This window comes from Rutidosis leptorrhynchoides, chromosome 4, assembly GCF_046630445.1.
Source record: "Rutidosis leptorrhynchoides isolate AG116_Rl617_1_P2 chromosome 4, CSIRO_AGI_Rlap_v1, whole genome shotgun sequence".
NCBI lineage: Eukaryota > Viridiplantae > Streptophyta > Magnoliopsida > Asterales > Asteraceae > Rutidosis > Rutidosis leptorrhynchoides.
Window position 1 is genome coordinate 58,364,289 of NC_092336.1, and position 18,157 is coordinate 58,382,445.

The 18,157-nt window shown below is 36.4% G+C and overlaps 1 long non-coding RNA gene and 1 pseudogene across 1 annotated transcript; one reads left to right on the forward strand and one right to left on the reverse strand.

Annotated features, from left to right (window-relative positions):
- Window positions 1-550: 550 nt before the first annotated feature.
- On the reverse strand, window positions 551-3,559 carry LOC139839607 (uncharacterized). Its single transcript, XR_011757020.1, has 3 exons — window positions 2,149-3,559; window positions 1,343-1,398; window positions 551-807 (listed from the first exon to the last, which is right to left on the reverse strand). It is a non-coding gene; the product is annotated as an uncharacterized lncRNA (long non-coding RNA).
- Window positions 3,560-8,985: 5,426 nt separating this feature from the next.
- The window catches only part of LOC139840657 (alkaline/neutral invertase E, chloroplastic-like), a 55,482-nt pseudogene continuing 46,310 nt past the window's right edge, over window positions 8,986-18,157 (forward strand).

Genomic DNA, 18,157 nt, shown 5'->3' on the forward strand with positions numbered 1-18,157 from the left:
TTTATATTGCTTATAAATTGGATTCTAAATAGACGTGTTTTATATATATTTTTGGGTGCCAATATTATACTAGTTGGTAGAAACAGAGGATTTTATATAATTTACCGGGTGAATATCCTTTACCCAAAAAAAAAAATATATATATATTGTTAACAGCAGTACAGCACACATGTTGATACTCTCTTTTAATATTGATGGGGTTCAGTTAACTAAGGGACATCGTCCAGCTAGCTCTGGTGGAAAGGCCTACTTTTGATGGTGTTCAAGTATTCAAATGAGGCAACATTCATGTGGACCATGTACCTAATAGATTTCAATAACTTGCGTGTGATGATTTTATAAGTTTCTCTATCTACTGTTTTTATAAATCACATCATGTTAATAATGCTTTATATATGGTCTATTGAAACGAACCTCGGCTCAATTTCAAAAACGACAACCTTTTTTTTTTTTCTTTTCATCTTGACACATTCCAAAACTAACACAAAAATTACCCGAACCCGTTCATATCAACCTAAATCCGTTTAAGCTTCAACATACAACAAAATCATACAACGAAATGCTTGACCAAGTTTAATCATTTATCGGGTGACCCACGATCCGTTACATAACACAAAAGTGTAATTTTTACCCAAATTACCTTACGAATGGTTTAAGACTCAACAACCCAAACCAATACCAGGAGCATGATCACGGGGACTATCTATCCCCAACCCAAGTCCAATAAGTCACGAGCCATCCCGTCATGAGCTCAAACAACGTCTAAATATCTAGTCTAGCAACTAGATAGCTCCAAGTCAACCGTACCTATAAGAAAAGTAAACAACGCGAGGGGTAAGCATAAAGCTTAGTGAATGCAATAATTATACATATACATATATAATTCACTTACTTGCACCCACTTACACACACAACGCATAATAACGCATACACCAAGCTAGCATCACTGTTAGCATATAATCAACCAGTAACATGCTATAACACAAACACACACACATATACAAGAAATATGGATCCATATTCACACAACCCGGGAATGGTACTCGCATTTCCTACCGGTACTCGCATTTCCCGATAACGTTATACCGCGCAAATACAACGTTACTCCCAAGGTGAAGTTAGTGGACCGAGTCAACGGCCACAACCCACCCATCACACATGTCATGACGAAGTAGTAAAACTACCAACACCATGACACACATGTGGCCCCCATCGTACAAAGGGTAGTGAAATCCTCACGCACGGATAACACTATAGTGCAACCTCACGCACGGATACACTAACCACACCCCACACACAAGCAAATAAATTATATACACATACATATAATTATTCCACTTACCTCGGAATCTCTAGCAACACAATATCCGAATTCCACGAGTCGCTAATGTAATCCACCTATTACATTATATCACAAATAATAAGCTAAATATTTTTATTTAGCTAATTATCACACACATAACCAAAAAACCCGCCCATAAAGCCACTAGACACCATAGGTGACGACTAGCTTAATTTCGACCCACTTAAGATTTCGACCAATTTGACTCAAGAAAGACTCGACCCATTACCACTATGAATGGCAATTCAGGCCCAAACAACAACCTAACAATATAGACACTAATACCAAGCCCAAAATCCCAAACCATAACACTTTGTACAAATTTTACCCATTTTAACCACTTTGGACAGCCCCCTTTTACAGCAGATTCTGACCCTGTTAAACATCTTTATGGTCAACAAAAGCTTATTCATTGGATAGGATATTCAAAGCCCTTTCCGAAAAGTGCTCACACGCCCCAAACGGAGCTACGGTTGATGAGATACGACCTTTACAAAATCATGTTTTTGTGCAGTTTATCTTAGCTACGGGTTCAACATCATTTACCCAATTTTCAACTCATAACCCTACCCAAAACACCAATTCACTAAGCATTGATTGACCACACTAACAAGGGTTGATTTTTACCATAAATCATCATCACCATCTTCATTTACAAACACTAAAATCATAAATTTTGATTACAATTACCCAAACCCTAATTCATCCATGATGTTTGTGCATCATACATGAACTAATCACAACACCCACTAACATAGATTAACATAATTCATAAGAAAACTCAACAAATAAGTTAGGGTTCTTACCTACTAATGAGGGTGATGAAGAGAAGGTGATTTCTTCACAAGTCTCTACACTCTTAGACTTAACCAACCTCTAATTGCACAAAATCACCAACTCCTAGCTCCGATTTGAAGAAAATTAAAAACTCACTTTCTCCTCTCTCTTTTTTTTTCCTTTGCTCGTCACCTGCTATCTCTATCTTTTTCTCTCTTTTAATTTCTTTTTATCTAAGAATGAGAAGTTAATCTAGCTTCCAGAATTTGTATTTTGGTTTTATGAGTTTCTCACTTTAGTCCCAAAATTCCAATGACCTTACACCTAGGACCCTCATAATATCAGGGATGTTACAACTCTCCCACACTTATATTGGATCACGTCCCCGTGATCCGTGCCACTACCATAAAGTAGGTATTGAGGCGCTAATTTTACAGCTAGAACACTAACTTGACACCCCTTATAGTATTTACTCTTAACAAACAAGTTCTTAAACCACACCTCGAATAATCCACTTGAGTATACTTATCATTTAACAACATACGCATTTACTCATTCGGAAGACACTTACTATATGGGAACTTAAGAGGTATTATGGATCCCCGCAAGTTCCTGGTCTACTTTACCTGATACACAACTCTGACAACTCTGATCAGAGTTGAATGGTCCCCTAAACCGTGAACCAAACTTTCCCGCCACCAGAATCGGATTACTCCATGGATGAAACCTTAAACATCACCATTTCTTCTCTCTTAGAACATTAACGATCCCTTCAACCTATTCGCATACACTTTCGCCATTATAATTTATTTTAATACAACGTACTTCTTTTCACCAATCACTTTCCCATTACACCGGGGTGAAAGCTACTAGCTTGAAAGCTATTATTGCACCAGAATTTTACCAATCACGAATATTCATCTTATCTACTTCTGAATTTTTATCGTATGACTTACAATATGCCCACCAACACCGGATGGGCCTATAGCCTTGACCATCCATTAGGGATGATATCGACACTCTATCACTATCAAATTCACATAACCCCCAAAGTATCTACTCCAAAATCAAGTAGTTAACCGAGTGCCTCTATTTGAGACAACCAGAACTGGAATTTCTCGCCTAACACTCGACCTCACAGTGGAATAATCCACTAATGATTCCAACAAACACGATTCCCAAACAAGAAAAAGATGTAAGTTCCTCGACACCCAACTTATAATCATCTAATTATCACCATAAAGGATTCACGACATCCCAAATCCCAATACGAAAGCATTCTTAGTGACACAGTCACATCTCCATTACAGAATTTCCAAGTGGTCACAATATCATGTATAACCTCCTCCCACATAATGGTGATATTCGATCACCGAACTTACGAGGACTTGCACTTTAAATAAACCCACTACAACTGACTCCACACATAATACTCCCTAAATCGTATCCCGGCGATCGAAACACCCGACCTCAAGTTCAATATCACTAGTCCTTCACCCTACCTCATTAAAATTGAGGGTCCTTACTCAGGTCTGGAACGCATTAAAATTGAGGGTCCTTACTCAGGTCTGGAACGGTATACTCTGACATTCCTTCGGGTATAACATCACTAAAACTTCTTCAGGAGGCACTAAAAACTCGCCCACTTAGGATTCAACTCCACATTTACATCACTAAAATGATAACATCCCGAAAATTTATAGTCTTTCGACTGATTTCACTATTCTCCTTATTAGTCCTGTAAACCAAATTTCTAAGAATTCACTTCGGATTCTAAAAACCGACATACTCAATGACCCTAAATGTCATACTAACTATGACATTACATCTTCCTAACACGAATCACAACTGCTACCTCACCATCTTCCACAAGGTAGACTCTCCCAAATTTCCACATACACCTCTTAAACTTGGGGATATGTCACCTCGCCTCATCAGTCATACACGTTAGCCGAGCCTACTTGACCTACTACTCACTTACCTAATCAATAACTAATCAACATTTGATCACTTCTCAAGGAGAGGGTGACTAATCCAACATAGTGAATACGTTGCCAGCAATATCAACCCCTTATTATAACACTCAACCTAACCTGCCGTTAAGCCTGTTACCACCTTACCAACCAACCTCACCCTCCGAGTACGTTAGAGCAACAAGATTTTCTCGCCTCATAAGCTCTTTGTACCCATTTCAACTCTCATTGCTCAGCGGTTGTTCAAGGCAACGACCCGTAGAGTTAATTTTTTTCTTCCTCCATTCCACGTAAGGAATGTATCATAATGCTTACTAACTTGACCATCACGACAGTTAATTCATTAACATCGGTCATTCTACACTGTCATTCACCACCACACCCAAGGGTTTCTCACAGTTATAAACCTAAACATAGCGATGACTAAGTCATCATCATAGTCTGAAAATACACGAGCAGTCACAAAAGACACCTGTCCTAACGTTATGTGGACTTCCCACCATCTACCGAGGTTTAGGAGCTCGGTCTTTGGGTTCTATATTACCCAATGTCACCTATTACGCCACTTAACATGGTGGTACCCATATTGCAGCACATACCATTATTCTACTTCCTTTCAGAATATCCTTGTCGAGTTTCTTACAGAACTGAAACTCAACACAAGCACACCCTTATGGATTTAATAGCGTCCGTGAAGATCACTTCACCGAAATCATCCGTAAAACCTAACACTCAATCAATTCTTCTACCATGAAGATCACCATCTCACAGCAATTTCTGGGAAGACTCCCAAGAATGCCTTTGGCTACTCTATCACGCGCGTCATCGCGGACACCTACACTACTTACATCCACTTAATCATACTTGGTGTATACAAACACCACTCTCAACTACATAGCTCACTTAAGCGAATAACTATTCTACTTTCACAACTCACCACTTAATGACTTATAGTCATATCCACCTGATAAACATTACGGTTTACTAGCTTAACAGTCTTTCTAGCGAACGCACATTCGTCACAAGTTCACTGTCAAAACTATCAACACAAGGGAATTCCTTAAGGAACATTACCTTATATATCTCACTAACACATTGGCGTTCTACCACAATTTCCTCATGATACGGGTCTCACTCTCACGGGTTAGTGACCCGATAACTTTCTGTTACACAATCTCTCAGGTCTCACGATTGGAATCACTACATGATTCTTTAATCACACTTGATCAGGTCATAACGGTTATTACTATTACGAGACTTGTTACATCCCAGTATGGGATCCGAAGTCTCTGCCACACACGATCATCCTGGTTACAGTAGAAGACCACAACCATACGATCTCAATCACGCACTGGTATTTAGGGTGACTACAAACACACCATCCTCGCGAGTCCACATACATGCCTAAAATGTTTATATTCACCGTAACTCTCCTCGACTCATTATGCACCTAAGGTGACAACAACACATCTTAGACCAACGCAATCTAGGGACCATTACATGACTCCCTAATTACTTCAAACATTCCCTAACCATGTCGCGTTCTTCCGTTCGGTACTCAACATGTCATGCTTGGTGCTAAGATACACGATTGTAATAATGGTGATCAAGCACTAATACAATTGCGTACCTTGCCATTTTCACATGTCCATATAAAGTACTTTACCCGGACTAGTGCGACATTCACATAAAAAAAAACACGCGACAACTCCTAGTACACCCGAATGATCCAAATCCTTATGGTGAACTTGATCATTCAAAATCGCAAATAACCGAATCTCTCCAATAGATTCATCCCTAGGACACCGCACCAAAAGATATATGTATATGTATATATACAATATAATAATAAATGCACATATATCACAACCGTATGTCATTCTACTACTTAAGGATTTATCATCAAAAGCAACCTCTTAGTCAACCTACTACTTTAGGCGACTATCTATCTAAGACACAAGCGCAAACACCAATTAAGGCCCCACAAGTCCTAGTTAGTGTACCTACACTAAGGCACTAACCATTCTCAATACGAACCGTATTTCTGCAAGTCCGCATTCAATTCTACACAATCAAGTCTAAGTCTAGGCACCTATCGCAAAGTTACCTAGATCCCTTAGACCATGCTCTGATACCACTTGAAAAGAAACTCGGCTCAATTTCAAAAACGACAACCTTTTTTTTTCATCTTGACACATTCCAAAACTAACACAAAAATTACCCGAACCCATTCATATCAACCTAAATCCGTTTAAGCTTCAACATACGACAAAATCATACAACGAAATGCTTGACCAAGTTTAATCATTTATCGGGTGACCCATGATCCGTTACATAACACAAAAGTGTAATTTTTACCCAAATTACCTTACGAATGGTTTAAGACTCAACAACCCAAACCAATACCAGGAGCATGATCACGGGGACTATCTATCCCCAATCCAAGTCCAATAAGTCACGAGCCATCCCGTCATGAGCTCAAACAACGTCTAAATATCTAGTCTAGCAACTAGATAGCTCCAAGTCAACCGTACCTATAAGAAAAGTAAACAACGCGAGGGGTAAGCATAAAGCTTAGTGAATGCAATAATTATATATATACATATATAATTCACTTACTTGCACCCACTTACACATACAACGCATAATAACGCATACACCAAGCTAGCATCACTGTTGGCATATAATCAACCAGTAACATGCTATAACACAAACACACACACATATACAAGAAATATGGATCCATATTCACACAACCCGGGAATGGTACTCGCATTTCCGGGTAACGTCATACCGCGCAAATACAACGTTACTCCCAAGGTGAAGTTAGTGGACCGAGTCAACAGCCACAACCCACCCATCACACATGTCATGACGAAGTAGTAAAACTACCAACACCATGACACACATGTGGCCCCCATCGTACAAAGGGTAGTGAAATCCTCACGCACGGATAACACTATAGTGCAACCTCACCCACGGATACACTAACCACACCCCACACACAAGCAAATAAATTATATACACATACATATAATTATTCCACTCACCTCGGAATCGTTAGCAACACAATATCCCAATTCCACGAGTCGCTAATGTAATCCACCTATTACATTATAACACAAATAATAAGCTAAATATTTTTATTTAGCTAATTATCACACACATAACCACAAAACCCGCCCATAAAGCCACTAGACACCATAGGTGACGACTAGCTTAATTTCGACCCACTTAAGATTTCGACCAATTTGACTCAAGAAAGACTCGACCCATTACCACTATGAATGGCAATTCAGGCCCAAACAACAACCTAACAATATAGACACTAATACCAAGCCCAAAATCCCAAACCATAACACTTTGTACAAATTTTACCCATTTTAACCACTTTGGACAGCCCCCTTTTACAGCAGATTCTGACCCTGTTAAGCATCTTTATGGTCAACAAAAGCTTATTCATTGGATAGGATATTCAAAGCCCTTTCCGAAAAGTGCTCACACGCCCCAAACGGAGCTACGGTTGATGAGATACGACCTTTACAAAATCATGTTTTTGTGCAGTTTATCTTAGCTACGGGTTCAACATCATTTACCCAATTTTCAACTCATAACCCTACCCAAAACACCAATTCACTAAGCATTGATTGACCACACTATGAAGGATTGATTTTTACCATAAATCATCATCACCATCTTCATTTACAAACACTAAAATCATAAACTTTGATTACAATTACCCAAACCCTAATTCATCCATGATGTTTGTGCATCATACATGAACTAATCACAACACCCACTAACATAGATTAACATAATTCATAAGAAAACTCAACAAATAAGTTAGGGTTCTTACCTACTAATGAGGGTGATGAAGAGAAGGTGATTTCTTCACAAGTCTCTACACTCTTAGACTTAACCAACCTCTAATTGCACAAAATCACCAACTCCTAGCTCCGATTTGAAGAAAATTAAAAACTCACTTTCTCCTCTCTCTTTTTTTTTTTTTTCCTTTGCTCGTCACCTGCTATCTCTATCTTTTTCTCTCTTTTAATTTTTTTTTATCTAAGAATGAGAAGTTAATCTAGCTTCCAGAATTTGTATTTTGGTTTTATGAGTTTCTCACTTTAGTCCCTAAATTCCAATGACCTTACACCTAGGACCCTCATAATATCAGGGATGTTACATCTATTTAGTTTATATTCCTTCTCAAAATACATGCAGTTAACTGGGAGACAAATTGATACTAACTGGAATAAACAAAACTTACCAGAGTCTAACTGAGACTGAACGAAACTTGACAGTTTTAACTGGCAGTTACATGTTGAAATTTAGATCAGGTATAATTTCCTCGGCAAGATTTCTGTTAGTCCGAGAAATGCTTAAGAAGAACACCTTCGAACGTAAATTCTCCCCCGAAAAAACAGATATTTGCTACTATATCCTTCTAGCACCAGATCGAATTGATAACCGCCAAATAGTTTTTCAAAAGCTCTGAAGAACGGTGATGAAGGTCGAATAGCATTTTTTCCATAACTGATATAAAACAAATCCATATCAAATTAAACCGATCAAATCATTCTATATTGATTCTTGAATTGATCTTAACCTATTTCAACCACTAAACCCGACTAATTCACTAAAAATATTTAATGAACAATTTAACCTCAAACTTAATGAAATTTGAAACTACGGATCGATTTGATAACAAAAACCTGATTAAAAGAATCCTAATTCACCTATTAACAACACGTAAATCTCACAAATTCACCAATCCAGTTAACCACTTACATTAAAAGACACCTCGAGCAACTTTTAACGTGTTTCCTCTTGAGCTTGATTTTGTTAAAATTAGTCCAAAATCTGGTGAGGCTTTGTTGGACCCCGTCCAAAATGTTGGGACTCCATCCCATAAGGCATAGAACTGGATCAGTAGGTATGCAAGGCTATAACCGTCTAATTGCATTATCATTCCACATCAGAGAGTATTACTGGGATAGATTTAAAGAAATTAAATGGAATCCATCGTTACAAGACAGAAGAGTATTCTTCTTATGATGCTGTAAACAAATTCAACATTTACCCTGATCAAATATGTCCATGGTTAGTTGAATGGACGCCGAACAGAGGAGGTTACCTTATCGGGAACCTACAACCCGCTCATATGGACTTTCGGTTTTTCTCATTTGGCAACTTTTGGTCAGTAGTGAGCAGTTTAGTTACGACCGAACAGTCACACGCGATTTTGGATCTCGTTGAAGCTAAATGGACAGATTTAGTGGCTGATATACCTTTCAAGATTTGTTATCCTGCTCTTGAAGGTCAAGAGTGGCAAATAATCACCGGAAGTGATCCGAAGAACACGTAATATTTCTATCCTATTTTATGTTTTCTTGACAAAATTGTTAGTCAGATTATTTATCCATTTAGGTATTTAGCCAATGTTCTATAAGGGCCATTTATTTATGTAAGCCCATTAGGTTTGTTAGCATCTTGGGCTATTTATATTGATTATCATTGTATGCTACAATCATTCAGTTATCAAAACATAAAGCGTTAACATGGTATCAGACGCCTGACAGTAACCCTACACCGTCATTGTTCGTTGCACAAAAAAAAAAAAAAAAAAAAAAAATCGGCTGCATCAAGAAAAAAAAAAAATTCGGCTGCATCAATTTTCTTGTCTCCTCACCATCTACAAACTTTCATCCTCAAAAGGACAAAAGGAGTCCACAAAAAGAGACCAAAAGGCTGCTGTACCAGTTTAATTGTCACCATCACTTTTCACAAGAAGACTCAATTGTCAACATCTCTTTTCAAGGCAAAAACAAAACAACGGATAAGCAATTGCTTCTTTTATATATTTATATTTGAATATTTAATTTTAATTGCAAGCTTTTGTCACTAATAATGGCAGCCACATCCAATGATAGCAACAATACGGCTAGTGCTTCTTTCAGATGTAACAGTACAAACCCTAGCAATTCACGGCTCCTAAATATTATTCTAGCCCGACAACAACTTATAGCACAACTTGGCTTAGTCAAACAGCCAGTTCAAGCCCATCAAGTATCTTTTATGAATTTACGGAACAACAATTACATTGGGCCTCAATTTTTATGGCCCAACAAACACCATACTTTTGGGCCACTCCAGTCTTCACAGCTCAATAATTTCAACAATTATGGGACGCAACAAGTTCTTCAGTCCAAGACTCTTGGACAACATGCGTATCTCAGCCCTCAATCCAATTATAATTATAATGGGTCTTATTTGTCAGCGCAAAATCAAGAATGGAATATGGATACAGGTGCTTCCACCCATCTTACATCTAGCATTAATAATTTAAGTACTATTTTTAATCATTGCATGTACCCTTCGGTTGTCGTTGGTGATGGGAACACCATCCCTGTCACTAACACTGGCCATAGCGTGTTGCCTAATACCCACAGACCACTACACCTTTCTAATGTCCTTGTAGCTCCTAATATTGTAAAGAACCTTATTTATGTACGTCGTTTTGCTCGTGATAATAAAGTATCTGTTTGTTTCGACGAAATTGGTTTTTCTGTGAATGATTACTTGACCCACCGCCTGCTCCTCCGATGTGACAGCACCGGAGATCTGTACCCGTTCACTCCACAAACATCTACCACTACCCAACACGCTCTCTGTGATGCCCCGTACAAAACCATCGTGTACGAATCATCAACAACAGGATCATTACAAGGTTAAGTACTATATGCTGTAATAAAAGAAGTTGCATTCACGATAAAAAGGTGACGTCATAACCGACATCAAATGTTTTACACCAACAGTATGCTTCTACGAATAGCAAGCATGAATAAATGTATGTGACCCTTAGGTCGTTACAAAACATAGTTCAAAAGTACTAAAGTTTGAATGCAAGGTAAAGTAGTTCATGCGATGACAACTCTAAGCACCGGGTGTCTACAGCACGACTAGCACGACAGCGAAAGCAAATAACCTTAAGCACCTGAGAAAAACATGCTTAAAAACGTCAACACAAAGGTTGGTGAGCTATAGTTTAAGTATAACAGTATGTAAGGTAGGCCACGAGATTTCAGTGCTACAAAGAGCGTTTCAAAATAGTATGATAAAGTATATGTTGACCGTGGGCACTTGGTAACTAACTTAACGTTTATATCCCCTGAAAGTACACTTGGCAAGTGCGTATGTCTACGAAGTATTAAACACTCGTTAAATGCTAGCGCTACTAGCCCGAGTGGGGATGTCAAACCCTATGGATCCATATCTAAGATTCGCGTTCACCGGTTCAAAAACCAATGACTAAACGTTACCGAGCTAAAGGGAATGTTTCTGCCGTTGTATAACCCACACATATATAAGTTTAAGTACTCGTGCCTAGTATGTAAAACATAAAATCCGCATGTATTCTCAGTTCCCAAAATAAGTTAAAGTAAAAAAGGAATGCTATAACTCACAATGATAATGTAGCCGTAAAGTCGAGTCGGGAAAAAGGTGCAAGTAATCGGTCCGAAAGTCCTCAACCTAAGTCAAATAGTACTAAGTCAGTAAATCGTCCGAATAGGTTTAAAAGTACGTAAATAAGGTCTTAAGGGTCATTATCATTCATCATCAAACAAAAGGCGTAAAGTAAGTTTCGTTTATGAAAGTAGTTTAAAACAAAGACTGACTTCGATCAGTCACCACGGCCACTACCCTTACTGAATTAAGGTGAGACCAGTGGCCATGGCTCCGTATATGAGTCCTAAGTGTGGTAAAATTTACAGAAGCAAACTCGTCTTCGTTTGACCGTGGCGACGGTCTAAGTGCGAGTAGGTCAGAAATTTCTGCACAACGTTAAAGGACATAGTGACGATCGGAGGGCCATAAATCCTAAACCATAACTCGGATTAAGTCGAGTCCTATATGAAAAGTTATCTACTCGAAAAGATATATCTGAAAATCATGGTTACAGTAGCCCAGGTGTACTGGTCTGTTACAGAAACAGCAGAACAGTAGGCTGTAAACAGAAACAGAAAGATAAATGGGTTCCGGTGGGTTTTGGTGCTTGATGTTCATCATGGTTCTCATCCTTGATGCATATAGCTTCAAGTGTACAACTCATTGATGTGTTTACATCATTTTGACCAAGGTTTGACCATCATAACCCAAGTGCAAGTCTAAGACATGAAGCACAACTCACTTAAGTGTTGCAAGTATTTTGATGAACCAAAGTTTCATCAAAGTCTTAGATTTAGCACATACATGAAATGTAAAAGTAATACTAACTAAGTTTTGACAATTATGACACGAGTGTGAGTCTAAGACATGTAGATCAACTCACTTAAGAGTTGTATAAAGTTGATGAACCAAAATTACATCAAGGTCTTAGATCTAACACTTACATGAACTTTAAAAGTAAAAACAAGTTACAAACTTGAAAGTAAACTAACTAATCAAGATCTTAAGATGTAGAACATAGTTCTTAGTTTGATCTTGAAGATCCAAGACTCAAAAGTCTAGATCTAACATAAGTGTACAAAGTTATAATTAAAAAGTTTCATTTACATGTTCTTGAACTTTTAAAGTTAACTTTAAGTTCAAGATTAATGAGATCAAGGTTAACTAGTAACACTTGACCAATAATAACATAAATCATGAAATTAAAGTGCAAGTAAAGTGATAAATTAAATAAACAAGTAAAAGGTTCATGGTTGTTCATACTTTTAAAGATTCAACCAAAGTTTGATCTTTAAGAAAAGTAACCCTTAAGTTTACTTCAAGAACTACAAGTATGAGTTTAACAACTATGAACTTACAAACTTTTGAAACAATAAAGGTAGAACATAACTAGAAAGTTAGTTCTTGTATGTTCTTGTTAAAACAAGATAAATGATAAACAAACTAAAGAGTTTGGTTCATAATGACTAGTAAGTAATTACAACAACAAAGTCCATGTAATTAAGTAACAAACATGAACAAGTATCAAGCAACAAACAAAGATAATTAATTGATGATGAAGGGGTGTTTGGCCTACGGTTCTAGCAAGAAAAAGATGAGAGAAAGAACTTGAAAGTAACTCACACTTGAGAGAAAAGTTGAGAGGAAAGTAATTGCAAGTTTGTGTGTGTGTTTGAATGAGAGAATGCAAGTAAACAAGTAATGAGAAAATGAACACAAAACTCCTTCTAATGGCCTAAAGGCCCATGACCAGCTGCAGAAAAAAAGAGGGAGGGCTTAGTTCCTTGGTCACTAGCATGTAAAGCTTGAAAAAGTTGGTTAATGGATGGCCATGCATGGAGATTAAGAGCTAACAAGATTCCAATTGTATAAACTAACTAGTTACACCTAAAATGATACTTACATGAAGTAGAATGGGCTAGTTAAGTCCATGTATGGTGTAGGGTGGGCTCTTTAAGTCCATGTACAAATATAAAGCCCAAGTTCCAAGTTATTAACAAATAAATCCAATTAAAACCCAAGTAATTAACTAGTAACTTTAGTTAATTAAAATGATTAATAAAACTAATCATGAATGTAAATAATATTTGAAAATATTATTCGTGTAAGTCTCGGGTGTCACAAAGACGTTTCGGGCAATTAAAGTCAAGTACGTTTAGTCATGGCAACATGTAAATGTAATAACATACATTCGTTTAATCGTACGTATTAATAATAATAATTATTAATAAATAAACGTTGGAAAATCCAGGGTCGTTACATTACCCACCTGTTAAAGAAAATTTCGTCCCGAAATTTAAGCTGAGGTAGATGGAGGAGTCGGGAAAAGGTGAGGATACTTCCGCATCATTTGATCCTCTCGCTCCCAAGTAAACTCATGTCCTCGTTTGGCATTCCATCGTACTCGGACGATCGGAATCTTGTTGTGTTTCAAAGTTTTGATCTCACGATCCATAATTTCAACAGGTTCTTCCACAAAGTGGAGTTTGTCATCAATTGTAAGTTCTTCAAGTGGTATGATAAGTTCAGGTGCAGCAAGACACTTCTTCAAGTTTGACACGTGGAAGGTAGGATGAACTGAGCTCAATTGTGCTGGTAGATCCAAACGGTAAGCAACGGGTCCAACACGTTCCAAGATTTCAAAAGGACCAATGTATCGTGGGTTTAACTTTCCACGTTTTCCAAAACGGATCACACCTTTCCAAGGTGCAACCTTCAACATTACACGATCACCAACGTTGAATTCAAAGTCTTTACGTTTAAGATCAGCATAGCTCTTTTGACGATCGCGGGCAGTCTTAAGTCTCGCTTGAATCTGAGCAATCTTCTCCGTTGTTTCATGGACTACCTTGGGTCCGGTGATTTGCTTTTCGCCTACTTCGGCCCAACAAATAGGAGATCGGCACTCACGGCCATACAATGCTTCAAAAGGTGCAGCATTAATGCTAGAGTGATAACTGTTGTTGTATGAGAATTCGGCGAGTGGCAAATGCCTTTCCCAGGCCTTTCCGAAATCAATGACACATGCACGCAACATGTCCTCCAAGGTCTAAATTGTTCGTTCACTTTGCCCGTCGGTCTGAGGGTGATAAGCAGTACTCATGTCAAGACGAGTTCCCATGGCTTCTTGCAAAGAACGCCAAAATCTAGAAGCAAAACGGGGATCGCGGTCGGAGATGATCGATAAAGGTACACCATGACGAGATACAACCTCTTTGATGTATAATTGAGCAAGTCTCTCCATTGTATCTGTTTCCTTCATCACTAGAAAGTGTGCAGATTTAGTAAGGCGGTCAACAATAACCCAAATGGTATCGTATCCGCCCACCGTCTTTGGTAGCTTGGTAATGAAATCCATTGTGATCCTTTCCCACTTCCATTGTGGGATTTCCGATTGCTGAAGTAACCCAGAAGGTCTCTGATGCTCGGCTTTAACCTTCGAGCAAGTTAAACACTTACCAACATAAGTCGCAACGTCCTTCTTAAGATTCGGCCACCAATACTGTTCTTTAAGGTCGTGGTATATTTTGCCCGCTCCAGGATGAATCGAATATCTCGATTTGTGTGCTTCATCAAGTATCAGGTTTCATAGATCTCCATAAAGAGGTACCCAAATTCTTCCGGCATAACATCGGAGTCCAGACTCCCTAACCTCGAATCGAGAGACGAGTATGTTCAAATGTTCGTGAGATATGTTCTCCTCCTTGAGAGCCTCATCTTGGGCTACTCTGATCTGGCTGTTGAGGTTCAAATGGATGGTGATGTTCAGAGCCCTAACACGAAGAGGTGCTGTCCTCTCCTTTCAGCTTAAAGCGTCAGCTACAACATTGGCCTTGCCAGGGTGATAACTGAAAGGACCCGTTCATATACATTACAAACGATTCACAATAGTTGATTACATCGCGAGGTATTTGACCTCTATATGATATATTTTACAAACATTGCATTCGTTTTTAAAAGACAAACTTTCTTTACAACGAAAGTTGACGGCATGCACACCATTTCATAATACATCCAACTATAATTGACATAATAATAATCTTGATGAACTCAATGACTCGAATGCAACGTCTTTCAAAATATGCCATGAATGACTCCAAGTAATATCCTTAAAATGAGCTAATGCACAGCGGAAGATTTCTTTAATACCTGAGAATAAACATGCTTTAAAGTGTCAACCAAAAGGTTGGTGAGTTCATAGGTTTATCATAACAATCATTTCAATATATTAATAGACCACAAGATTTCCGTTTATAAATATATGTACACTCGCAAGTGTATAAAAGTATTCTATAAGCTGTAGGCACCAGGTAACAAGCCTTAACGTTCATGTTTTACCCTCTGAAGTACACCATATCAGGTGTGTTTAAAATAACCTCGAAGTACTAAAGCATCCCATAGTCAGGATGGGGTTTGTCAGGCCCAATAGATCTATCTTTAGGATTCGCGCCTACCGTACATAGACAAGTAGTTTAATGTTACCAAGCTAAGGGTATATTTCTGGTTTAAACCCACATAGAATTAGTTTTAGTACTTGTGCCTATTTCGTAAAACATTTATAAAACAGCGCATGTATTCTCAGCCCAAAAATATATATAAAAAGGGAGTAATGAAACTCACCATACTGTATTTCGTAGTAAAAATACATATAACGTCATTTAACAAGTGCAAGGTTGGCCTCGGATTCACGAACCTATATTAATTATATATATTTATATGTTGGTCAATATTTGTCTAACAATTTTTGGTCAAGTCATAGTGTACCACAATCCTAATGCTCGAGACTAATATGCAAAAGTCAACAAAAGTCAACTTGACCCAAAATGACTTCTAAAATTTATACGTGTTTATTATATAACTTAACTATAGTCGTTTTATATATTTAAATATATTTATTAGATTTTATAATAATAAAAGTCATTTATTAATAAAAATTTATATTAACGTTTATATATGATAAAATATACTTTTATATATCTTAAGTAGTAAAATTTATAAAGTTCACTTAATATCGTAAAACTGTAGTGGTAAGTATTATTAATGTAATTATATTACGCGTGGTGAAAAATATCTTTGCATCCCCTATTTATTTGATAAAATAATATTGATCATAATAATAATAAGTAAAAGTTGTATTATTTTGTAATAATAATTATTATTATTCTATAAAAAAATAACAATATTTATAATTACTAAAAATGTTATTATGATAAAATGATAATACAAACATAATTGTAATAATGATATTTTATAATAACAATGATATTTCTATTAAAATAATAACGACGATAGTAATAATAATCATTTTAACAATAATACTAAAATTCAGTTGACTATAACTTCTAATCCGTTCATCAAAACCATTCGATATCTAAATAAAAAGTTCTTAATTTTTCGCTAGCTTTCCAATGACATGCATATCATATACTCTATCTCGGTAGCATATGTATCTAATTCAGGATTCAACAAACCTATCTAAGGACAATATCGAATGTACAAGCATGCATAATCCTATATACTCGAGCACTAGTCAGGGATACACTATTGATATATAAAAGTTAAGTTATGAGTGCTCATGAATCAATATTGAGATTCAATATTGCAGAAAAGTACGTAGACGCAACGGAGATGATAAACACTAGATTGACCTCACGAGCATACCCATGAACCATACCCATCACCTCCATAGCTATAACCCATAATTTCCTTAGCTTCGACTCATTCAAAAAAACTATTTTGAAATCACTCGGACATCACTCCGTCGTAATATTTTATGTATACTAATAATATCTTGAAATAATACTAAGTAAATATATATATGTAATTCGATTGAGAGAGTTTAGAAAAATATATTTAAAAGTTTCTATGAAATAATGAAACCTATTGAATTCTATTTATAATAGATTTTTGAATTATTAAAGTGAATTATTAAAGTATGAATTATTAAAGTGAATTATTAAAGTATGAATTATTAAAGTGAATTATTAAAGTATGAATTATTAAAGTGAATTATTAAAGTATGAATTATTAAAGTGAATTATTAAAGTATGAATTATTAAAGTGAATTATTAAAGTTAAAGTAAAGTAAAAGTAAAGTAAAGGTAAAGTTAAAGTATAGTAAAAGTATAAAACTATGTACGTATAATACGCGTATAAATATATATAATATTAATTTAAATCGTTATATATATTTAATGAAATAAAATATAAATATCGTTATATTTATTATACTGGTTAAGTAATGAGTTGTCAAAAGTGATTCTAGATATTTATAAAAGTTATATACGTTTTAATAATAAAGTTCTTTTTAAACTGAAAACGTTTTTGTACGTTTGAAAATAGATTAATAGAATATTATGAAAACCAATTCTCCACTAGCTTTTGTCTAACTTTCGTAAATGACACTTTTTATTTTTATTTATAAATAGCTTTACAAATTATTTTGAATATCGTTAAGAGGAATAGATTTTCTCAAATCATAGTGCACCTCTCAACAGAGACTTGTAATCATAATTCAAAGTTTCTGATAATTCAATCATTTAATATATTTTTTTTTTAATTTCGTCGATAATCATATTGAAACAAATACGTTCATATAAAGCATTATACGTTTAAA